Consider the following 24,442-nt stretch of genomic DNA (forward strand, 5'->3'; position numbering starts at 1 on the left):
GTGCTACTTTGCCCTAGAGCTGAAAGGCACAACGTGCAGGCTTCTTTCCAAAGGGCGAGTTGGGCCCCACAGAATCTTGCTTCCAGCTCTTTGGGAAGCTAAGAAACAACTCGCTCTGCACAGTGCTCTTACAGCCTACCGGGAACATCTCTTCCAAAGGCCTGTGAAACGCAGTTTCTTTGCAGGCCTGATCTGGCTGAAGTAGGACTTCTGCTCTGGGTGTGCTACTTTGCCCTAGAGCTGAAAGGCACAACGTGCAGGCTTCTTTCCAAAGGGCGAGTTGGGCCCCACAGCATCTTGCTTCCAGCTCTTTGGGAAGCTAAGAAACAACTCGCTCTGCACAGTGCTCTTACAGCCTAGTGGGAACATCTCTTCCAAAGGCCTGTGAAACGCAGTTTCTTTGCAGGCCTGATCTGGCTGAAGTAGGACCTCTGCTCTGGGTGTGCTACTTTGCCCTAGAGCTGAAAGGCACAACGTGCAGGCTTCTTTCCAAAGGGCGAGTTGGGCCCCACAGCATCTTGCTTCCAGCTCTTTGGGAAGCTAAGAAACAACTCGCTCTGCACAGTGCTCTTACAGCCTACGGGGAACATCTCTTCCAAAGGCCTGTGAAACGCAGTTTCTTTGCAGGCCTGATCTGGCTGAAGTAGGACTTCTGCTCTGGGTGTGCTACTTTGCCCTAGAGCTGAAAGGCACAACGTGCAGGCTTCTTTCCAAAGGGCGAGTTGGGCCCCACAGCATCTTGCTTCCAGCTCTTTGGGAAGGTAAGAAACAACTCGCTCTGCACAGTGCTCTTACAGCCTACCAGGAACATCTCTTCCAAAAGCCTGTGAAACGCAGTTTCTTTGCAGGCCTGACCTGGCTGAAGTAGGACTTCTGCTCTGGGTGTGCTACTTTGCCCTAGAGCTGAAAGGCACAACGTGCAGGCTTCTTTCCAAAGGGCGAGTTGGGCCCCACAGCATCTTGCTTCCAGCTCTTTGGGAAGCTAAGAAACAACTCGCTCTGCACAGTGCTCTTACAGCCTAGTGGGAACATCTCTTCCAAAGGCCTGTGAAACGCAGTTTCTTTGCAGGCCTGATCTGGCTGAAGAAGAACTTCTGCTCTGGGTGTGCTACTTTGCCCTAGAGCTGAAAGGCACAACGTGCTGGCTTCTTTCCAAAGGGCGAGTTGGGCCCCACAGCATCTTGCTTCCAGCTCTTTGGGAAGCTAAGAAACAACTCGCTCTGCACAGTGCTCTTACAGCCTAGTGGGAACATCTCTTCCAAAGGCCTGTGAAACGCAGTTTCTTTGCAGGCCTGATCTGGCTGAAGTAGGACTTCTGCTCTGGGTGTGCTACTTTGCCCTAGAGCTGAAAGGCACAACGTGCAGGCTTCTTTCCAAAGGGCGAGTTGGGCCCCACAGCATCTTGCTTCCAGCTCTTTGGGAAGCTAAGAAGCAACTCGCTCTGCACAGTGCTCTTACAGCCTAGTGGGAACATCTCTTCCAAAGGCCTGTGAAACGCAGTTTCTTTGCAGGCCTGATCTGGCTGAAGTAGGACTTCTGCTCTGGGTGTGCTACTTTGCCCTAGAGCTGAAAGGCACAACGTGCAGGCTTCTTTCCAAAGGGCGAGTTGGGCCCCACAGCATCTTGCTTCCAGCTCTTTGGGAAGCTAAGAAACAACTCGCTCTGCACAGTGCTCTTACAGCCTAGTGGGAACATCTCTTCCAAAGGCCTGTGAAACGCAGTTTCTTTGCAGGCCTGATCTGGCTGAAGTAGGACTTCTGCTCTGGGTGTGCTACTTTGCCCTAGAGCTGAAAGGCACAACGTGCAGGCTTCTTTCCAAAGGGCGAGTTGGGCCCCACAGCATCTTGCTTCCAGCTCTTTGGGAAGCTAAGAAACAACTCGCTCTGCACAGTGCTCTTACAGCCTAGTGGGAACATCTCTTCCAAAGGCCTGTGAAACGCAGTTTCTTTGCAGGCCTGATCTGGCTGAAGTAGAACTTCTGCTCTGGGTGTGCTACTTTGCCCTAGAGCTGAAAGGCACAACGTGCTGGCTTCTTTCCAAAGGGCGAGTTGGGCCCCACAGCATCTTGCTTCCAGCTCTTTGGGAAGCTAAGAAACAACTCGCTCTGCACAGTGCTCTTACAGCCTAGTGGGAACATCTCTTCCAAAGGCCTGTGAAACGCAGTTTCTTTGCAGGCCTGATCTGGCTGAAGTAGGACTTCTGCTCTGGGCGTGCTACTTTGCACTAGAGCTGAAAGGCACAACGTGCAGGCTTCTTTCCAAAGGGCGAGTTGGGCCCCACAGCATCTTGCTTCCAGCTCTTTGGGAAGCTAAGAAACAACTCGCTCTGCACAGTGCTCTTACAGCCTAGTGGGAACATCTCTTCCAAAGGCCTGTGAAACGCAGTTTCTTTGCAGGCCTGATCTGGCTGAAGTAGGACTTCTGCTCTGGGTGTGCTACTTTGCCCTAGAGCTGAAAGGCACAACGTGCAGGCTTCTTTCCAAAGGGCGAGTTGGGCCCCACAGCATCTTGCTTCCAGCTCTTTGGGAAGCTAAGAAACAACTCGCTCTGCACAGTGCTCTTACAGCCTAGTGGGAACATCTCTTCCAAAGGCCTGTGAAACGCAGTTTCTTTGCAGGCCTGATCTGGCTGAAGTAGGACTTCTGCTCTGGGTGTGCTACTTTGCCCTAGAGCTGAAAGGCACAACGTGCAGGCTTCTTTCCAAAGGGCGAGTTGGGCCCCACAGCATCTTGCTTCCAGCTCTTTGGGAAGCTAAGAAACAACTCGCTCTGCACAGTGCTCTTACAGCCTAGTGGGAACATCTCTTCCAAAGGCCTGTGAAACGCAGTTACTTTGCAGGCCCGATCTGGCTGAAGTAGGACTTCTGCTCTGGGTGTGCTACTTTGCCCTAGAGCTGAAAGGCACAACGTGCAGGCTTCTTTCCAAAGGGCGAGTTGGGCCCCACAGCATCTTGCTTCCAGCTCTTTGGGAAGCTAAGAAACAACTCGCTCTGCACAGTGCTCTTACAGCCTAGTGGGAACATCTCTTCCAAAGGCCTGTGAAACGCAGTTTCTTTGCAGGCCCGATCTGGCTGAAGTAGGACTTCTGCTCTGGGTGTGCTACTTTGCCCTAGAGCTGAAAGGCACAACGTGCAGGCTTCTTTCCAAAGGGCGAGTTGGGCCCCACAGCATCTTGCTTCCAGCTCTTTGGGAAGCTAAGAAACAACTCGCTCTGCACAGTGCTCTTACAGCCTAGTGGGAACATCTCTTCCAAAGGCCTGTGAAACGCAGTTTCTTTGCAGGCCCGATCTGGCTGAAGTAGGACTTCTGCTCTGGGTGTGCTACTTTGCCCTAGAGCTGAAAGGCACAACGTGCAGGCTTCTTTCCAAAGGGCGAGTTGGGCCCCACAGCATCTTGCTTCCAGCTCTTTGGGAAGCTAAGAAACAACTCGCTCTGCACAGTGCTCTTACAGCCTACGGGGAACATCTCTGACAAAGGCCTGTGAAACGCAGTTTCTTTGCAGGCCTGATCTGGCTGAAGTAGGACTTCTGCTCTGGGTGTGCTACTTTGCCCTAGAGCTGAAAGGCACAACGTGCAGGCTTCTTTCCAAAGGGCGAGTTGGGCCCCACAGCATCTTGCTTCCAGCTCTTTGGGAAGCTAAGAAACAACTCGCTCTGCACAGTGCTCTTACAGCCTACGGGGAACATCTCTGACAAAGGCCTGTGAAACGCAGTTTCTTTGCAGGCCTGATCTGGCTGAAGTAGGACTTCTGCTCTGGGTGTGCTACTTTGCCCTAGAGCTGAAAGGCACAACGTGCAGGCTTCTTTCCAAAGGGCGAGTTGGGCCCCACAGCATCTTGCTTCCAGCTCTTTGGGAAGCTAAGAAACAACTCGCTCTGCACAGTGCTCTTACAGCCTAGTGGGAACATCTCTTCCAAAGGCCTGTGAAACGCAGTTTGTTTGCAGGCCTGATCTGGCTGAAGTAGGACTTCTGCTCTGGGTGTGCTACTTTGCCCTAGAGCTGAAAGGCACAACGTGCAGGCTTCTTTCCAAAGGGCGAGTTGGGCCCCACAGCATCTTGCTTCCAGCTCTTTGGGAAGCTAAGAAACAACTCGCTCTGCACAGTGCTCTTACAGCCTACGGGGAACATCTCTGACAAAGGCCTGTGAAACGCAGTTTCTTTGCAGGCCTGATCTGGCTGAAGTAGGACTTCTGCTCTGGGTGTGCTACTTTGCCCTAGAGCTGAAAGGCACAACGTGCAGGCTTCTTTCCAAAGGGCGAGTTGGGCCCCACAGCATCTTGCTTCCAGCTCTCTGGGAAGCTAAGAAAAAACTCGCTCTGCACAGTGCTCTTACAGCCTAGTGGGAACATCTCTTCCAAAGGCCTGTGAAACGCAGTTTCTTTGCAGGCCCGATCTGGCTGAAGTAGGACTTCTGCTCTGGGTGTGCTACTTTGCCCTAGAGCTGAAAGGCACAACGTGCAGGCTTCTTTCCAAAGGGCGAGTTGGGCCCCACAGCATCTTGCTTCCAGCTCTTTGGGAAGCTAAGAAACAACTCGCTCTGCACAGTGCTCTTACAGCCTAGTGGGAACATCTCTTCCAAAGGCGTGTGAAACGCAGTTTCTTTGCAGGCCCGATCTGGCTGAAGTAGGACTTCTGCTCTGGGTGTGCTACTTTGCCCTAGAGCTGAAAGGCACAACGTGCAGGCTTCTTTCCAAAGGGCGAGTTGGGCCCCACAGCATCTTGCTTCCAGCTCTTTGGGAAGCTAAGAAACAACTCGCTCTGCACAGTGCTCTTACAGCCTACCGGGAACATCTCTTCCAAAGGCCTGTGAAACGCAGTTTCTTTGCAGGCCTGATCTGGCTGAAGTAGGACTTCTGCTCTGGGTGTGCTACTTTGCCCTAGAGCTGAAAGGCACAACGTGCAGGCTTCTTTCCAAAGGGCGAGTTGGGCCCCACAGCATCTTGCTTCCAGCTCTTTGGGAAGCTAAGAAACAACTCGCTCTGCACAGTGCTCTTACAGCCTAGTGGGAACATCTCTTCCAAAGGCCAGTGAAACGCAGTTTCTTTGCAGGCCTGATCTGGCTGAAGTAGGACTTCTGCTCTGGGTGTGCTACTTTGCCCTAGAGCTGAAAGGCACAACGTGCAGGCTTCTTTCCAAAGGGCGAGTTGGGCCCCACAGCATCTTGCTTCCAGCTCTTTGGGAAGGTAAGAAACAACTCGCTCTGCACAGTGCTCTTACAGCCTACCAGGAACATCTCTTCCAAAAGCCTGTGAAACGCAGTTTCTTTGCAGGCCTGACCTGGCTGAAGTAGGACTTCTGCTCTGGGTGTGCTACTTTGCCCTAGAGCTGAAAGGCACAACGTGCAGGCTTCTTTCCAAAGGGCGAGTTGGGCCCCACAGCATCTTGCTTCCAGCTCTTTGGGAAGCTAAGAAACAACTCGCTCTGCACAGTGCTCTTACAGCCTAGTGGGAACATCTCTTCCAAAGGCCTGTGAAACGCAGTTTCTTTGCAGGCCTGATCTGGCTGAAGTAGAACTTCTGCTCTGGGTGTGCTACTTTGCCCTAGAGCTGAAAGGCACAACGTGCTGGCTTCTTTCCAAAGGGCGAGTTGGGCCCCACAGCATCTTGCTTCCAGCTCTTTGGGAAGCTAAGAAACAACTCGCTCTGCACAGTGCTCTTACAGCCTAGTGGGAACATCTCTTCCAAAGGCTTGTGAAACGCAGTTTCTTTGCAGGCCTGATCTGGCTGAAGTAGAACTTCTGCTCTGGGTGTGCTACTTTGCCCTAGAGCTGAAAGGCACAACGTGCTGGCTTCTTTCCAAAGGGCGAGTTGGGCCCCACAGCATCTTGCTTCCAGCTCTTTGGGAAGCTAAGAAACAACTCGCTCTGCACAGTGCTCTTACAGCCTAGTGGGAACATCTCTTCCAAAGGCCTGTGAAACGCAGTTTCTTTGCAGGCCTGATCTGGCTGAAGTAGGACTTCTGCTCTGGGTGTGCTACTTTGCCCTAGAGCTGAAAGGCACAACGTGCAGGCTTCTTTCCAAAGGGCGAGTTGGGCCCCACAGCATCTTGCTTCCAGCTCTTTGGGAAGCTAAGAAACAACTCGCTCTGCACAGTGCTCTTACAGCCTACGGGGAACATCTCTGACAAAGGCCTGTGAAACGCAGTTTCTTTGCAGGCCTGATCTGGCTGAAGTAGGACTTCTGCTCTGGGTGTGCTACTTTGCCCTAGAGCTGAAAGGCACAACGTGCAGGCTTCTTTCCAAAGGGCGAGTTGGGCCCCACAGCATCTTGCTTCCAGCTCTTTGGGAAGCTAAGAAACAACTCGCTCTGCACAGTGCTCTTACAGCCTAGTGGGAACATCTCTTCCAAAGGCTTGTGAAACGCAGTTTCTTTGCAGGCCTGATCTGGCTGAAGTAGAACTTCTGCTCTGGGTGTGCTACTTTGCCCTAGAGCTGAAAGGCACAACGTGCTGGCTTCTTTCCAAAGGGCGAGTTGGGCCCCACAGCATCTTGCTTCCAGCTCTTTGGGAAGCTAAGAAACAACTCGCTCTGCACAGTGCTCTTACAGCCTAGTGGGAACATCTCTGACAAAGGCCTGTGAAACGCAGTTTCTTTGCAGGCCTGATCTGGCTGAAGTAGGACTTCTGCTCTGGGTGTGCTACTTTGCCCTAGAGCTGAAAGGCACAACGTGCAGGCTTCTTTCCAAAGGGCGAGTTGGGCCCCACAGCATCTTGCTTCCAGCTCTTTGGGAAGCTAAGAAACAACTCGCTCTGCACAGTGCTCTTACAGCCTACGGGGAACATCTCTGACAAAGGCCTGTGAAACGCAGTTTCTTTGCAGGCCTGATCTGGCTGAAGTAGGACTTCTGCTCTGGGTGTGCTACTTTGCCCTAGAGCTGAAAGGCACAACGTGCAGGCTTCTTTCCAAAGGGCGAGTTGGGCCCCACAGCATCTTGCTTCCAGCTCTTTGGGAAGCTAAGAAACAACTCGCTCTGCACAGTGCTCTTACAGCCTAGTGGGAACATCTCTTCCAAAGGCCTGTGAAACGCAGTTTGTTTGCAGGCCTGATCTGGCTGAAGTAGGACTTCTGCTCTGGGTGTGCTACTTTGCCCTAGAGCTGAAAGGCACAACGTGCAGGCTTCTTTCCAAAGGGCGAGTTGGGCCCCACAGCATCTTGCTTCCAGCTCTTTGGGAAGCTAAGAAACAACTCGCTCTGCACAGTGCTCTTACAGCCTACGGGGAACATCTCTGACAAAGGCCTGTGAAACGCAGTTTCTTTGCAGGCCTGATCTGGCTGAAGTAGGACTTCTGCTCTGGGTGTGCTACTTTGCCCTAGAGCTGAAAGGCACAACGTGCAGGCTTCTTTCCAAAGGGCGAGTTGGGCCCCACAGCATCTTGCTTCCAGCTCTCTGGGAAGCTAAGAAAAAACTCGCTCTGCACAGTGCTCTTACAGCCTAGTGGGAACATCTCTTCCAAAGGCCTGTGAAACGCAGTTTCTTTGCAGGCCCGATCTGGCTGAAGTAGGACTTCTGCTCTGGGTGTGCTACTTTGCCCTAGAGCTGAAAGGCACAACGTGCAGGCTTCTTTCCAAAGGGCGAGTTGGGCCCCACAGCATCTTGCTTCCAGCTCTTTGGGAAGCTAAGAAACAACTCGCTCTGCACAGTGCTCTTACAGCCTAGTGGGAACATCTCTTCCAAAGGCGTGTGAAACGCAGTTTCTTTGCAGGCCCGATCTGGCTGAAGTAGGACTTCTGCTCTGGGTGTGCTACTTTGCCCTAGAGCTGAAAGGCACAACGTGCAGGCTTCTTTCCAAAGGGCGAGTTGGGCCCCACAGCATCTTGCTTCCAGCTCTTTGGGAAGCTAAGAAACAACTCGCTCTGCACAGTGCTCTTACAGCCTACCGGGAACATCTCTTCCAAAGGCCTGTGAAACGCAGTTTCTTTGCAGGCCTGATCTGGCTGAAGTAGGACTTCTGCTCTGGGTGTGCTACTTTGCCCTAGAGCTGAAAGGCACAACGTGCAGGCTTCTTTCCAAAGGGCGAGTTGGGCCCCACAGCATCTTGCTTCCAGCTCTTTGGGAAGCTAAGAAACAACTCGCTCTGCACAGTGCTCTTACAGCCTAGTGGGAACATCTCTTCCAAAGGCCAGTGAAACGCAGTTTCTTTGCAGGCCTGATCTGGCTGAAGTAGGACTTCTGCTCTGGGTGTGCTACTTTGCCCTAGAGCTGAAAGGCACAACGTGCAGGCTTCTTTCCAAAGGGCGAGTTGGGCCCCACAGCATCTTGCTTCCAGCTCTTTGGGAAGGTAAGAAACAACTCGCTCTGCACAGTGCTCTTACAGCCTACCAGGAACATCTCTTCCAAAAGCCTGTGAAACGCAGTTTCTTTGCAGGCCTGACCTGGCTGAAGTAGGACTTCTGCTCTGGGTGTGCTACTTTGCCCTAGAGCTGAAAGGCACAACGTGCAGGCTTCTTTCCAAAGGGCGAGTTGGGCCCCACAGCATCTTGCTTCCAGCTCTTTGGGAAGCTAAGAAACAACTCGCTCTGCACAGTGCTCTTACAGCCTAGTGGGAACATCTCTTCCAAAGGCCTGTGAAACGCAGTTTCATTGCAGGCCTGATCTGGCTGAAGTAGAACTTCTGCTCTGGGTGTGCTACTTTGCCCTAGAGCTGAAAGGCACAACGTGCTGGCTTCTTTCCAAAGGGCGAGTTGGGCCCCACAGCATCTTGCTTCCAGCTCTTTGGGAAGCTAAGAAACAACTCGCTCTGCACAGTGCTCTTACAGCCTAGTGGGAACATCTCTTCCAAAGGCTTGTGAAACGCAGTTTCTTTGCAGGCCTGATCTGGCTGAAGTAGAACTTCTGCTCTGGGTGTGCTACTTTGCCCTAGAGCTGAAAGGCACAACGTGCTGGCTTCTTTCCAAAGGGCGAGTTGGGCCCCACAGCATCTTGCTTCCAGCTCTTTGGGAAGCTAAGAAACAACTCGCTCTGCACAGTGCTCTTACAGCCTAGTGGGAACATCTCTTCCAAAGGCCTGTGAAACGCAGTTTCTTTGCAGGCCTGATCTGGCTGAAGTAGGACTTCTGCTCTGGGTGTGCTACTTTGCCCTAGAGCTGAAAGGCACAACGTGCAGGCTTCTTTCCAAAGGGCGAGTTGGGCCCCACAGCATCTTGCTTCCAGCTCTTTGGGAAGCTAAGAAGCAACTCGCTCTGCACAGTGCTCTTACAGCCTAGTGGGAACATCTCTTCCAAAGGCCTGTGAAACGCAGTTTCTTTGCAGGCCTGATCTGGCTGAAGTAGGACTTCTGCTCTGGGTGTGCTACTTTGCCCTAGAGCTGAAAGGCACAACGTGCAGGCTTCTTTCCAAAGGGCGAGTTGGGCCCCACAGCATCTTGCTTCCAGCTCTTTGGGAAGCTAAGAAACAACTCGCTCTGCACAGTGCTCTTACAGCCTAGTGGGAACATCTCTTCCAAAGGCCTGTGAAACGCAGTTTCTTTGCAGGCCTGATCTGGCTGAAGTAGGACTTCTGCTCTGGGTGTGCTACTTTGCCCTAGAGCTGAAAGGCACAACGTGCAGGCTTCTTTCCAAAGGGCGAGTTGGGCCCCACAGCATCTTGCTTCCAGCTCTTTGGGAAGCTAAGAAACAACTCGCTCTGCACAGTGCTCTTACAGCCTAGTGGGAACATCTCTTCCAAAGGCCTGTGAAACGCAGTTTCTTTGCAGGCCTGATCTGGCTGAAGTAGAACTTCTGCTCTGGGTGTGCTACTTTGCCCTAGAGCTGAAAGGCACAACGTGCTGGCTTCTTTCCAAAGGGCGAGTTGGGCCCCACAGCATCTTGCTTCCAGCTCTTTGGGAAGCTAAGAAACAACTCGCTCTGCACAGTGCTCTTACAGCCTAGTGGGAACATCTCTTCCAAAGGCCTGTGAAACGCAGTTTCTTTGCAGGCCTGATCTGGCTGAAGTAGGACTTCTGCTCTGGGTGTGCTACTTTGCCCTAGAGCTGAAAGGCACAACGTGCAGGCTTCTTTCCAAAGGGCGAGTTGGGCCCCACAGCATCTTGCTTCCAGCTCTTTGGGAAGCTAAGAAACAACTCGCTCTGCACAGTGCTCTTACAGCCTAGTGGGAACATCTCTTCCAAAGGCCTGTGAAACGCAGTTTCTTTGCAGGCCTGATCTGGCTGAAGTAGGACTTCTGCTCTGGGTGTGCTACTTTGCCCTAGAGCTGAAAGGCACAACGTGCAGGCTTCTTTCCAAAGGGCGAGTTGGGCCCCACAGCATCTTGCTTCCAGCTCTTTGGGAAGCTAAGAAACAACTCGCTCTGCACAGTGCTCTTACAGCCTAGTGGGAACATCTCTTCCAAAGGCCTGTGAAACGCAGTTTCTTTGCAGGCCTGATCTGGCTGAAGTAGGACTTCTGCTCTGGGTGTGCTACTTTGCCCTAGAGCTGAAAGGCACAACGTGCAGGCTTCTTTCCAAAGGGCGAGTTGGGCCCCACAGCATCTTGCTTCCAGCTCTTTGGGAAGCTAAGAAACAACTCGCTCTGCACAGTGCTCTTACAGCCTAGTGGGAACATCTCTTACAAAGGCCTGTGAAACGCAGTTACTTTGCAGGCCCGATCTGGCTGAAGTAGGACTTCTGCTCTGGGTGTGCTACTTTGCCCTAGAGCTGAAAGGCACAACGTGCAGGCTTCTTTCCAAAGGGCGAGTTGGGCCCCACAGCATCTTGCTTCCAGCTCTTTGGGAAGCTAAGAAACAACTCGCTCTGCACAGTGCTCTTACAGCCTAGTGGGAACATCTCTTCCAAAGGCCTGTGAAACGCAGTTTCTTTGCAGGCCCGATCTGGCTGAAGTAGGACTTCTGCTCTGGGTGTGCTACTTTGCCCTAGAGCTGAAAGGCACAACGTGCAGGCTTCTTTCCAAAGGGCGAGTTGGGCCCCACAGCATCTTGCTTCCAGCTCTTTGGGAAGCTAAGAAACAACACGCTCTGCACAGTGCTCTTACAGCCTAGTGGGAACATCTCTTCCAAAGGCCTGTGAAACGCAGTTTCTTTGCAGGCCCGATCTGGCTGAAGTAGGACTTCTGCTCTGGGTGTGCTACTTTGCCCTAGAGCTGAAAGGCACAACGTGCAGGCTTCTTTCCAAAGGGCGAGTTGGGCCCCACAGCATCTTGCTTCCAGCTCTTTGGGAAGCTAAGAAACAACTCGCTCTGCACAGCGCTCTTACAGCCTACGGGGAACATCTCTTCCAAAGGCCTGTGAAACGCAGTTTCTTTGCAGGCCTGATCTGGCTGAAGTAGGACTTCTGCTCTGGGTGTGCTACTTTGCCCTAGAGCTGAAAGGCACAACGTGCAGGCTTCTTTCCAAAGGGCGAGTTGGGCCCCACAGCATCTTGCTTCCAGCTCTTTGGGAAGCTAAGAAACAACTCGCTCTGCACAGTGCTCTTACAGCCTACGGGGAACATCTCTGACAAAGGCCTGTGAAACGCAGTTTCTTTGCAGGCCTGATCTGGCTGAAGTAGGACTTCTGCTCTGGGTGTGCTACTTTGCCCTAGAGCTGAAAGGCACAACGTGCAGGCTTCTTTCCAAAGGGCGAGTTGGGCCCCACAGCATCTTGCTTCCAGCTCTTTGGGAAGCTAAGAAACAACTCGCTCTGCACAGTGCTCTTACAGCCTAGTGGGAACATCTCTTCCAAAGGCCTGTGAAACGCAGTTTCTTTGCAGGCCTGATCTGGCTGAAGTAGGACTTCTGCTCTGGGTGTGCTACTTTGCCCTAGAGCTGAAAGGCACAACGTGCAGGCTTCTTTCCAAAGGGCGAGTTGGGCCCCACAGCATCTTGCTTCCAGCTCTTTGGGAAGCTAAGAAACAACTCGCTCTGCACAGTGCTCTTACAGCCTAGTGGGAACATCTCTTCCAAAGGCCTGTGTAACGCAGTTTCTTTGCAGGACTGATCTGGCTGAAGTAGGACTTCTGCTCTGGGTGTGCTACTTTGCCCTAGAGCTGAAAGGCGCAACTTGCAGGCTTCTTTCCAAAGGGCGAGTTGGGCCCCACAGCATCTTGCTTCCAGCTCTTTGGGAAGCTAAGAAACAACTCGCTCTGCACAGTGCTCTTACAGCCTAGTGGGAACATCTCTTCCAAAGGCCTGTGAAACGCAGTTTCTTTGCAGGCCCGATCTGGCTGAAGTAGGACTTCTGCTCTGGGTGTGCTACTTTGCCCTAGAGCTGAAAGGCACAACGTGCAGGCTTCTTTCCAAAGGGCGAGTTGGGCCCCACAGCATCTTGCTTCCAGCTCTTTGGGAAGCTAAGAAACAACTCGCTCTGCACAGTGCTCTTACAGCCTACGGGGAACATCTCTGACAAAGGCCTGTGAAACGCAGTTTCTTTGCAGGCCTGATCTGGCTGAAGTAGGACTTCTGCTCTGGGTGTGCTACTTTGCCCTAGAGCTGAAAGGCACAACGTGCAGGCTTCTTTCCAAAGGGCGAGTTGGGCCCCACAGCATCTTGCTTCCAGCTCTCTGGGAAGCTAAGAAAAAACTCGCTCTGCACAGTGCTCTTACAGCCTAGTGGGAACATCTCTTCCAAAGGCCTGTGAAACGCAGTTTCTTTGCAGGCCTGATCTGGCTGAAGTAGGACTTCTGCTCTGGGTGTGCTACTTTGCCCTAGAGCTGAAAGGCACAACGTGCAGGCTTCTTTCCAAAGGGCGAGTTGGGCCCCACAGCATCTTGCTTCCAGCTCTTTGGGAAGCTAAGAAACAACTCGCTCTGCACAGTGCTCTTACAGCCTAGTGGGAACATCTCTTCCAAAGGCCTGTGAAACGCAGTTTATTTGCAGGCCCGATCTGGCTGAAGTAGGACTTCTGCTCTGGGTGTGCTACTTTGCCCTAGAGCTGAAAGGCACAACGTGCAGGCTTCTTTCCAAAGGGCGAGTTGGGCCCCACAGCATCTTGCTTCCAGCTCTTTGGGAAGCTAAGAAACAACTCGCTCTGCACAGTGCTCTTACAGCCTAGTGGGAACATCTCTTCCAAAGGCGTGTGAAACGCAGTTTCTTTGCAGGCCCGATCTGGCTGAAGTAGGACTTCTGCTCTGGGTGTGCTACTTTGCCCTAGAGCTGAAAGGCACAACGTGCAGGCTTCTTTCCAAAGGGCGAGTTGGGCCCCACAGAATCTTGCTTCCAGCTCTTTGGGAAGCTAAGAAACAACTCGCTCTGCACAGTGCTCTTACAGCCTACCGGGAACATCTCTTCCAAAGGCCTGTGAAACGCAGTTTCTTTGCAGGCCTGATCTGGCTGAAGTAGGACTTCTGCTCTGGGTGTGCTACTTTGCCCTAGAGCTGAAAGGCACAACGTGCAGGCTTCTTTCCAAAGGGCGAGTTGGGCCCCACAGCATCTTGCTTCCAGCTCTTTGGGAAGCTAAGAAACAACTCGCTCTGCACAGTGCTCTTACAGCCTAGTGGGAACATCTCTTCCAAAGGCCTGTGAAACGCAGTTTCTTTGCAGGCCTGATCTGGCTGAAGTAGGACTTCTGCTCTGGGTGTGCTACTTTGCCCTAGAGCTGAAAGGCACAACGTGCAGGCTTCTTTCCAAAGGGCGAGTTGGGCCCCACAGCATATTGCTTCCAGCTCTTTGGGAAGCTAAAAACAACTCGCTCTGCACAGTGCTCTTACAGCCTAGTGGGAACATCTCTTCCAAAGGCCAGTGAAACGCAGTTTCTTTGCAGGCCTGATCTGGCTGAAGTAGGACTTCTGCTCTGGGTGTGCTACTTTGCCCTAGAGCTGAAAGGCACAACGTGCAGGCTTCTTTCCAAAGGGCGAGTTGGGCCCCACAGCATCTTGCTTCCAGCTCTTTGGGAAGGTAAGAAACAACTCGCTCTGCACAGTGCTCTTACAGCCTACCAGGAACATCTCTTCCAAAAGCCTGTGAAACGCAGTTTCTTTGCAGGCCTGACCTGGCTGAAGTAGGACTTCTGCTCTGGGTGTGCTACTTTGCCCTAGAGCTGAAAGGCACAACGTGCAGGCTTCTTTCCAAAGGGCGAGTTGGGCCCCACAGCATCTTGCTTCCAGCTCTTTGGGAAGCTAAGAAACAACTCGCTCTGCACAGTGCTCTTACAGCCTAGTGGGAACATCTCTTCCAAAGGCCTGTGAAACGCAGTTTCTTTGCAGGCCTGATCTGGCTGAAGTAGGACTTCTGCTCTGGGTGTGCTACTTTGCCCTAGAGCTGAAAGGCACAACGTGCAGCCTTCTTTCCAAAGGGCGAGTTGGGCCCCACAGCATCTTGCTTCCAGCTCTTTGGGAAGCTAAGAAACAACTCGCTCTGCACAGTGCTCTTACAGCCTAGTGGGAACATCTCTTCCAAAGGCCTGTGAAACGCAGTTTCTTTGCAGGCCTGATCTGGCTGAAGTAGAACTTCTGCTCTGGGTGTGCTACTTTGCCCTAGAGCTGAAAGGCACAACGTGCTGGCTTCTTTCCAAAGGGCGAGTTGGGCCCCACAGCATCTTGCTTCCAGCTCTTTGGGAAGCTAAGAAACAACTCGCTCTGCACAGTGCTCTTACAGCCTAGTGGGAACATCTCTTCCAAAGGCCTGTGAAACGCAGTTTCTTTGCAGGCCTGATCTGGCTGAAGTAGGACTTCTGCTCTGGGTGTGCTACTTTGCCCTAGAGCTGAAAGGCACAACGTGCAGGCTTCTTTCCAAAGGGCGAGTTGGGCCCCACAGCATCTTGCTTCCAGCTCTTTGGGAAGCTAAGAAACAACTCGCTCTGCACAGTGCTCTTACAGCCTAGTGGGAACATCTCTTCCAAAGGCCTGTGAAACGCAGTTTCTTTGCAGGCCTGATCTGGCTGAAGTAGGACTTCTGCTCTGGGTGTGCTACTTTGCCCTAGAGCTGAAAGGCACAACGTGCAGGCTTCTTTCCAAAGGGCGAGTTGGGCCCCACAGCATCTTGCTTCCAGCTCTTTGGGAAGCTAAGAAACAACTCGCTCTGCACAGTGCTCTTACAGCCTAGTGGGACCATCTCTTCCAAAGGCCTGTGAAACGCAGTTTCTTTGCAGGCCCGATCTGGCTGAAGTAGGACTTCTGCTCTGGGTGTGCTACTTTGCCCTAGAGCTGAAAGGCACAACGTGCAGGCTTCTTTCCAAAGGGCGAGTTGGGCCCCACAGCATCTTGCTTCCAGCTCTTTGGGAAGCTAAGAAACAACTCGCTCTGCACAGTGCTCTTACAGCCTAGTGGGAACATCTCTTCCAAAGGCCTGTGAAACGCAGTTTCTTTGCAGGCCCGATCTGGCTGAAGTAGGACTTCTGCTCTGGGTGTGCTACTTTGCCCTAGAGCTGAAAGGCACAACGTGCAGGCTTCTTTCCAAAGGGCGAGTTGGGCCCCACAGCATCTTGCTTCCAGCTCTTTGGGAAGCTAAGAAACAACTCGCTCTGCACAGTGCTCTTACAGCCTAGTGGGAACATCTCTTCCAAAGGCCTGTGAAACGCAGTTTCTTTGCAGGCCCGATCTGGCTGAAGTAGGACTTCTGCTCTGGGTGTGCTACTTTGCCCTAGAGCTGAAAGGCACAACGTGCAGGCTTCTTTCCAAAGGGCGAGTTGGGCCCCACAGCATCTTGCTTCCAGCTCTTTGGGAAGCTAAGAAACAACTCGCTCTGCACAGTGCTCTTACAGCCTAGTGGGAACATCTCTTCCAAAGGCCTGTGAAACGCAGTTTCTTTGCAGGCCCGATCTGGCTGAAGTAGGACTTCTGCTCTGGGTGTGCTACTTTGCCCTAGAGCTGAAAGGCACAACGTGCAGGCTTCTTTCCAAAGGGCGAGTTGGGCCCCACAGCATCTTGCTTCCAGCTCTTTGGGAAGCTAAGAAACAACTCGCTCTGCACAGTGCTCTTACAGCCTACCGGGAACATCTCTTCCAAAGGCCTGTGAAACGCAGTTTCTTTGCAGGCCTGATCTGGCTGAAGTAGGACTTCTGCTCTGGGTGTGCTACTTTGCCCTAGAGCTGAAAGGCAAAACGTGCAGGCTTCTTTCCAAAGGGCGAGTTGGGCCCCACAGCATCTTGCTTCCAGCTCTTTGGGAAGCTAAGAAACAACTCGCTCTGCACAGTGCTCTTACAGCCTACGGGGAACATCTCTTCCAAAGGCCTGTGAAACGCAGTTTCTTTGCAGGCCTGATCTGGCTGAAGTAGGACTTCTGCTCTGGGTGTGCTACTTTGCCCTAGAGCTGAAAGGCACAACGTGCAGGCTTCTTTCCAAAGGGCGAGTTGGGCCCCACAGCATCTTGCTTCCAGCTCTTTGGGAAGCTAAGAAACAACTCGCTCTGCACAGTGCTCTTACAGCCTAGTGGGAACATCTCTTCCAAAGGCCTGTGAAACGCAGTTTCTTTGCAGGCCTGATCTGGCTGAAGTAGGACTTCTGCTCTGGGTGTGCTACTTTGCCCTAGAGCTGAAAGGCGCAACGTGCAGGCTTCTTTCGAAGGGCGAGTTGGGCCCCACAGCATCTTGCTTCCAGCTCTTTGGGAAGCTAAGAAACAACTCGCTCTGCACAGTGCTCTTACAGCCTAGTGGGAACATCTCTTCCAAAGGCCTGTGAAACGCAGTTTCTTTGCAGGCCCGATCTGGCTGAAGTAGGACTTCTGCTCTGGGTGTGCTACTTTGCCATAGAGCTGAAAGGCACAACGTGCAGGCTTCTTTCCAAAGGGCGAGTTGGGCCCCACAGCATCTTGCTTCCAGCTCTTTGGGAAGCTAAGAAGCAACTCGCTCTGCACAGTGCTCTTACAGCCTAGTGGGAACATCTCTTCCAAAGGCCTGTGAAACGCAGTTTCTTTGCAGGCCTGATCTGGCTGAAGTAGGACTTCTGCTCTGGGTGTGCTACTTTGCCCTAGAGCTGAAAGGCACAACGTGCAGGCTTCTTTCCAAAGGGCGAGTTGGGCCCCACAGCATCTTGCTTCCAGCTCTTTGGGAAGCTAAGAAACAACTCGCTCTGCACAGTGCTCTTACAGCCTAGTGGGAACATCTCTTCCAAAGGCCTGTGAAACGCAGTTTCTTTGCAGGCCTGATCTGGCTGAAGTAGGACTTCTGCTCTGGGTGTGCTACTTTGCCCTAGAGCTGAAAGGCACAACGTGCAGGCTTCTTTCCAAAGGGCGAGTTGGGCCCCACAGCATCTTGCTTCCAGCTCTTTGGGAAGCTAAGAAACAACTCGCTCTGCACAGTGCTCTTACAGCCTAGTGGGAACATCTCTTCCAAAGGCCTGTGAAACGCAGTTTCTTTGCAGGCCTGATCTGGCTGAAGTAGAACTTCTGCTCTGGGTGTGCTACTTTGCCCTAGAGCTGAAAGGCACAACGTGCTGGCTTCTTTCCAAAGGGCGAGTTGGGCCCCACAGCATCTTGCTTCCAGCTCTTTGGGAAGCTAAGAAACAACTCGCTCTGCACAGTGCTCTTACAGCCTAGTGGGAACATCTCTTCCAAAGGCCTGTGAAACGCAGTTTCTTTGCAGGCCTGATCTGGCTGAAGTAGGACTTCTGCTCTGGGTGTGCTACTTTGCCCTAGAGCTGAAAGGCACAACGTGCAGGCTTCTTTCCAAAGGGCGAGTTGGGCCCCACAGCATCTTGCTTCCAGCTCTTTGGGAAGCTAAGAAACAACTCGCTCTGCACAGTGCTCTTACAGCCTAGTGGGAACATCTCTTCCAAAGGCCTGTGAAACGCAGTTTCTTTGCAGGCCCGATCTGGCTGAAGTAGGACTTCTGCTCTGGGTGTGCTACTTTGCCCTAGAGCTGAAAGGCACAACGTGCAGGCTTCTTTCCAAAGGGCGAGTTGGGCCCCACAGCATCTTGCTTCCAGCTCTTTGGGAAGCTAAGAAACAACTCGCTCTGCACAGTGCTCTTACAGCCTAGTGGGAACATCTCTTCCAAAGGCCTGTGAAACGCAGTTTCTTTGCAGGCCTGATCTGGCTGAAGTAGGACTTCTGCTCTGGGTGTGCTACTTTGCCCTAGAGCTGAAAGGCACAACGTGCAGGCTTCTTTCCAAAGGGCGAGTTGGGCCCCACAGCATCTTGCTTCCAGCTCTTTGGGAAGCTAAGAAACAACTCGCTCTGCACAGTGCTCTTACAGCCTAGTGGGAACATCTCTTCCAAAGGCCTGTGAAACGCAGTTTCTTTGCAGGCCCGATCTGGCTGAAGTAGGACTTCTGCTCTGGGTGTGCTACTTTGCCCTAGAGCTGAAAGGCACAACGTGCAGGCTTCTTTCCAAAGGGCGAGTTGGGCCCCACAGCATCTTGCTTCCAGCTCTTTGGGAAGCTAAGAAACAACTCGCTCTGCACAGTGCTCTTACAGCCTAGTGGGAACATCTCTTCCAAAGGCCTGTGAAACGCAGTTTCTTTGCAGGCCCGATCTGGCTGAAGTAGGACTTCTGCTCTGGGTGTGCTACTTTGCCCTAGAGCTGAAAGGCACAACGTGCAGGCTTCTTTCCAAAGGGCGAGTTGGGCCCCACAGCATCTTGCTTCCAGCTCTTTGGGAAGCTAAGAAACAACTCGCTCTGCACAGTGCTCTTACAGCCTACGGGGAACATCTCTGACAAAGGCCTGTGAAACGCAGTTTCTTTGCAGGCCTGATCTGGCTGAAGTAGGACTTCTGCTCTGGGTGTGCTACTTTGCCCTAGAGCTGAAAGGCACAACGTGCAGGCTTCTTTCCAAAGGGCGAGTTGGGCCCCACAGCATCTTGCTTCCAGCTCTTTGGGAAGCTAAGAAACAACTCGCTCTGCACAGTGCTCTTACAGCCTACGGGGAACATCTCTGACAAAGGCCTGTGAAACGCAGTTTCTTTGCAGGCCTGATCTGGCTGAAGTAGGACTTCTGCTCTGGGTGTGCTACTTTGCCCTAGAGCTGAAAGGCACAACGTGCAGGCTTCTTTCCAAAGGGCGAGTTGGGCCCCACAGCATCTTGCTTCCAGCTCTTTGGGAAGCTAAGAAACAACTCGCTCTGCACAGTGCTCTTACAGCCTAGTGGGAACATCTCTTCCAAAGGCCTGTGAAACGCAGTTTCTTTGCAGGCCTGATCTGGCTGAAGTAGGACTTCTGCTCTGGGTGTGCTACTTTGCCCTAGAGCTGAAAGGCACAACGTGCAGGCTTCTTTCCAAAGGGCGAGTTGGGCCCCACAGCATCTTGCTTCCAGCTCTTTGGGAAGCTAAGAAACAACTCGCTCTGCACAGTGCTCTTACAGCCTAGTGGGAACATCTCTTCCAAAGGCCTGTGAAACGCAGTTTCTTTGCAGGACTGATCTGGCTGAAGTAGGACTTCTGCTCTGGGTGTGCTACTTTGCCCTAGAGCTGAAAGGCGCAACTTGCAGGCTTCTTTCCAAAGGGCGAGTTGGGCCCCACAGCATCTTGCTTCCAGCTCTTTGGGAAGCTAAGAAACAACTCGCTCTGCACAGTGCTCTTACAGCCTAGTGGGAACATCTCTGACAAAGGCCTGTGAAACGCAGTTTCTTGGCAGGCCTGATCTGGCTGAAGTAGGACTTCTGCTCTGGGTCTGCTACTTTGCCCTACAGGTGAAAGGCACAACGTGCAGGCTCCTTTCCAAAGGGCGAGTTGGGGCCCACAGCATCTTGCTTCCAGCTCTTTGGGAAGCTAAGAAACAACTCGCTCTGCACAGTGCTCTTACAGCCTACCGGGAACATGTCTTCCAAAGGCCTGTGAAACGCAGTTTCTTTGCAGGCCTGATCTGGCTGAAGTAGGACTTCTGCTCTGGGTGTGCTACTTTGCCCTAGAGCTGAAAGGCACAACGTGCAGGCTTCTTTCCAAAGGGCGAGTTGGGCCCCACAGCATCTTGCTTCCAGCTCTTTGGGAAGCTAAGAAACAACTCACTCTGCACAGTGCTCTTACAGCCTAGTGGGAACATCTCTTCCAAAGGCCTGTGAAACGCAGTTTCTTTGCAGGCCCGATCTGGCTGAAGTAGGACTTCTGCTCTGGGTGTGCTACTTTGCCCTAGAGCTGAAAGGCACAACGTGCAGGCTTCTTTCCAAAGGGCGAGTTGGGCCCCACAGCATCTTGCTTCCAGCTCTTTGGGAAGCTAAGAAACAACTCGCTCTGCACAGTGCTCTTACAGCCTAGTGGGAACATCTCTTCCAAAGGCCTGTGAAACGCAGTTTCTTTGCAGGCCCGATCTGGCTGAAGTAGGACTTCTGCTCTGGGTGTGCTACTTTGCCCTAGAGCTGAAAGGCGCAACGTGCAGGCTTCTTTCCAAAGGGCGAGTTGGGCCCCACAGCATCTTGCTTCCAGCTCTTTGGGAAGCTAAGAAACAACTCGCTCTGCACAGTGCTCTTACAGCCTACGGGGAACATCTCTGACAAAGGCCTGTGAAACGCAGTTTCTTTGCAGGCCTGATCTGGCTGAAGTAGGACTTCTGCTCTGGGTGTGCTACTTTGCCCTAGAGCTGAAAGGCACAACGTGCAGGCTTCTTTCCAAAGGGCGAGTTGGGCCCCACAGCATCTTGCTTCCAGCTCTTTGGGAAGCTAAGAAACAACTCGCTCTGCACAGTGCTCTTACAGCCTACGGGGAACATCTCTGACAAAGGCCTGTGAAACGCAGTTTCTTTGCAGGCCTGATCTGGCTGAAGTAGGACTTCTGCTCTGGGTGTGCTACTTTGCCCTAGAGCTGAAAGGCACAACGTGCAGGCTTCTTTCCAAAGGGCGAGTTGGGCCCCACAGCATCTTGCTTCCAGCTCTTTGGGAAGCTAAGAAACAACTCGCTCTGCACAGTGCTCTTACAGCCTAGTGGGAACATCTCTTCCAAAGGCCTGTGAAACGCAGTTTCTTTGCAGGCCTGATCTGGCTGAAGTAGGACTTCTGCTCTGGGTGTGCTACTTTGCCCTAGAGCTGAAAGGCACAACGTGCAGGCTTCTTTCCAAAGGGCGAGTTGGGCCCCACAGCATCTTGCTTCCAGCTCTTTGGGAAGCTAAGAAACAACTCGCTCTGCACAGTGCTCTTACAGCCTAGTGGGAACATCTCTTCCAAAGGCCTGTGAAACGCAGTTTCTTTGCAGGACTGATCTGGCTGAAGTAGGACTTCTGCTCTGGGTGTGCTACTTTGCCCTAGAGCTGAAAGGCGCAACTTGCAGGCTTCTTTCCAAAGGGCGAGTTGGGCCCCACAGCATCTTGCTTCCAGCTCTTTGGGAAGCTAAGAAACAACTCGCTCTGCACAGTGCTCTTACAGCCTAGTGGGAACATCTCTTCCAAAGGCCTGTGAAACGCAGTTTCTTTGCAGGCCCGATCTGGCTGAAGTAGGACTTCTGCTCTGGGTGTGCTACTTTGCCCTAGAGCTGAAAGGCACAACGTGCAGGCTTCTTTCCAAAGGGCGAGTTGGGCCCCACAGCATCTTGCTTCCAGCTCTTTGGGAAGCTAAGAAACAACTCGCTCTGCACAGTGCTCTTACAGCCTACGGGGAACATCTCTGACAAAGGCCTGTGAAACGCAGTTTCTTTGCAGGCCTGATCTGGCTGAAGTAGGACTTCTGCTCTGGGTGTGCTACTTTGCCCTAGAGCTGAAAGGCACAACGTGCAGGCTTCTTTCCAAAGGGCGAGTTGGGCCCGACAGCATCTTGCTTCCAGCTCTTTGGGAAGCTAAGAAACAACTCGCTCTGCACAGTGCTCTTACAGCCTACGGGGAACATCTCTGACAAAGGCCTGTGAAACGCAGTTTCTTTGCAGGCCTGATCTGGCTGAAGTAGGACTTCTGCTCTGGGTGTGCTACTTTGCCCTAGAGCTGAAAGGCACAACGTGCAGGCTTCTTTCCAAAGGGCGAGTTGGGCCCCACAGCATCTTGCTTCCAGCTCTTTGGGAAGCTAAGAAACAACTCGCTCTGCACAGTGCTCTTACAGCCTAGTGGGAACATCTCTTCCAAAGGCCTGTGAAACGCAGTTTCTTTGCAGGCCTGATCTGGCTGAAGTAGGACTTCTGCTCTGGGTGTGCTACTTTGCCCTAGAGCTGAAAGGCACAACGTGCAGGCTTCTTTCCAAAGGGCGAGTTGGGCCCCACAGCATCTTGCTTCCAGCTCTTTGGGAAGCTAAGAAACAACTCGCTCTGCACAGTGCTCTTACAGCCTAGTGGGAACATCTCTTCCAAAGGCCTGTGAAACGCAGTTTCTTTGCAGGCCCGATCTGGCTGAAGTAGGACTTCTGCTCTGGGTGTGCTACTTTGCCCTAGAGCTGAAAGGCACAACGTGCAGGCTTCTTTCCAAAGGGCGAGTTGGGCCCCACAGCATCTTGCTTCCAGCTCTTTGGGAAGCTAAGAAACAACTCGCTCTGCACAGTGCTCTTACAGCCTAGTGGGAACATCTCTTCCAAAGGCCTGTGAAACGCAGTTTCTTTGCAGGCCCGATCTGGCTGAAGTAGGACTTCTGCTCTGGGTGTGCTACTTTGCCCTAGAGCTGAAAGGCACAACGTGCAGGCTTCTTTCCAAAGGGCGAGTTGGGCCCCACAGAATCTTGCTTCCAGCTCTTTGGGAAGCTAAGAAACAACTCGCTCTGCACAGTGCTCTTACAGCCTACCGGGAACATCTCTTCCAAAGGCCTGTGAAACGCAGTTTCTTTGCAGGCCTGATCTGGCTGAAGTAGGACTTCTGCTCTGGGTGTGCTACTTTGCCCTAGAGCTGAAAGGCACAACGTGCAGGCTTCTTTCCAAAGGGCGAGTTGGGCCCCACAGCATCTTGCTTCCAGCTCTTTGGGAAGCTAAGAAACAACTCGCTCTGCACAGTGCTCTTACAGCCTAGTGGGAACATCTCTTCCAAAGGCCTGTGAAACGCAGTTTCTTTGCAGGCCTGATCTGGCTGAAGTAGGACTTCTGCTCTGGGTGTGCTACTTTGCCCTAGAGCTGAAAGGCACAACGTGCAGGCTTCTTTCCAAAGGGCGAGTTGGGCCCCACAGCATCTTGCTTCCAGCTCTTTGGGAAGCTAAGAAACAACTCGCTCTGCACAGTGCTCTTACAGCCTACGGGGAACATCTCTTCCAAAGGCCTGTGAAACGCAGTTTCTTTGCAGGCCTGATCTGGCTGAAGTAGGACTTCTGCTCTGGGTGTGCTACTTTGCCCTAGAGCTGAAAGGCACAACGTGCAGGCTTCTTTCCAAAGGGCGAGTTGGGCCCCACAGCATCTTGCTTCCAGCTCTTTGGGAAGGTAAGAAACAACTCGCTCTGCACAGTGCTCTTACAGCCTACCAGGAACATCTCTTCCAAAAGCCTGTGAAACGCAGTTTCTTTGCAGGCCTGACCTGGCTGAAGTAGGACTTCTGCTCTGGGTGTGCTACTTTGCCCTAGAGCTGAAAGGCACAACGTGCAGGCTTCTTTCCAAAGGGCGAGTTGGGCCCCACAGCATCTTGCTTCCAGCTCTTTGGGAAGCTAAGAAACAACTCGCTCTGCACAGTGCTCTTACAGCCTAGTGGGAACATCTCTTCCAAAGGCCTGTGAAACGCAGTTTCTTTGCAGGCCTGATCTGGCTGAAGTAGAACTTCTGCTCTGGGTGTGCTACTTTGCCCTAGAGCTGAAAGGCACAACGTGCTGGCTTCTTTCCAAAGGGCGAGTTGGGCCCCACAGCATCTTGCTTCCAGCTCTTTGGGAAGCTAAGAAACAACTCGCTCTGCACAGTGCTCTTACAGCCTAGTGGGAACATCTCTTCCAAAGGCCTGTGAAACGCAGTTTCTTTGCAGGCCTGATCTGGCTGAAGTAGGACTTCTGCTCTGGGTGTGCTACTTTGCCCTAGAGCTGAAAGGCACAACGTGCAGGCTTCTTTCCAAAGGGCGAGTTGGGCCCCACAGCATCTTGCTTCCAGCTCTTTGGGAAGCTAAGAAGCAACTCGCTCTGCACAGTGCTCTTACAGCCTAGTGGGAACATCTCTTCCAAAGGCCTGTGAAACGCAGTTTCTTTGCAGGCCTGATCTGGCTGAAGTAGGACTTCTGCTCTGGGTGTGCTACTTTGCCCTAGAGCTGAAAGGCACAACGTGCAGGCTTCTTTCCAAAGGGCGAGTTGGGCCCCACAGCATCTTGCTTCCAGCTCTTTGGGAAGCTAAGAAACAACTCGCTCTGCACAGTGCTCTTACAGCCTAGTGGGAACATCTCTTCCAAAGGCCTGTGAAACGCAGTTTCTTTGCAGGCCTGATCTGGCTGAAGTAGGACTTCTGCTCTGGGTGTGCTACTTTGCCCTAGAGCTGAAAGGCACAACGTGCAGGCTTCTTTCCAAAGGGCGAGTTGGGCCCCACAGCATCTTGCTTCCAGCTCTTTGGGAAGCTAAGAAACAACTCGCTCTGCACAGTGCTCTTACAGCCTAGTGGGAACATCTCTTCCAAAGGCCTGTGAAACGCAGTTTCTTTGCAGGCCTGATCTGGCTGAAGTAGAACTTCTGCTCTGGGTGTGCTACTTTGCCCTAGAGCTGAAAGGCACAACGTGCTGGCTTCTTTCCAAAGGGCGAGTTGGGCCCCACAGCATCTTGCTTCCAGCTCTTTGGGAAGCTAAGAAACAACTCGCTCTGCACAGTGCTCTTACAG

The sequence above is a fragment of the Equus caballus genome, chromosome 14 (assembly GCF_041296265.1).
Source record: "Equus caballus isolate H_3958 breed thoroughbred chromosome 14, TB-T2T, whole genome shotgun sequence".
In the NCBI taxonomy this organism is placed as follows: domain Eukaryota; kingdom Metazoa; phylum Chordata; class Mammalia; order Perissodactyla; family Equidae; genus Equus; species Equus caballus.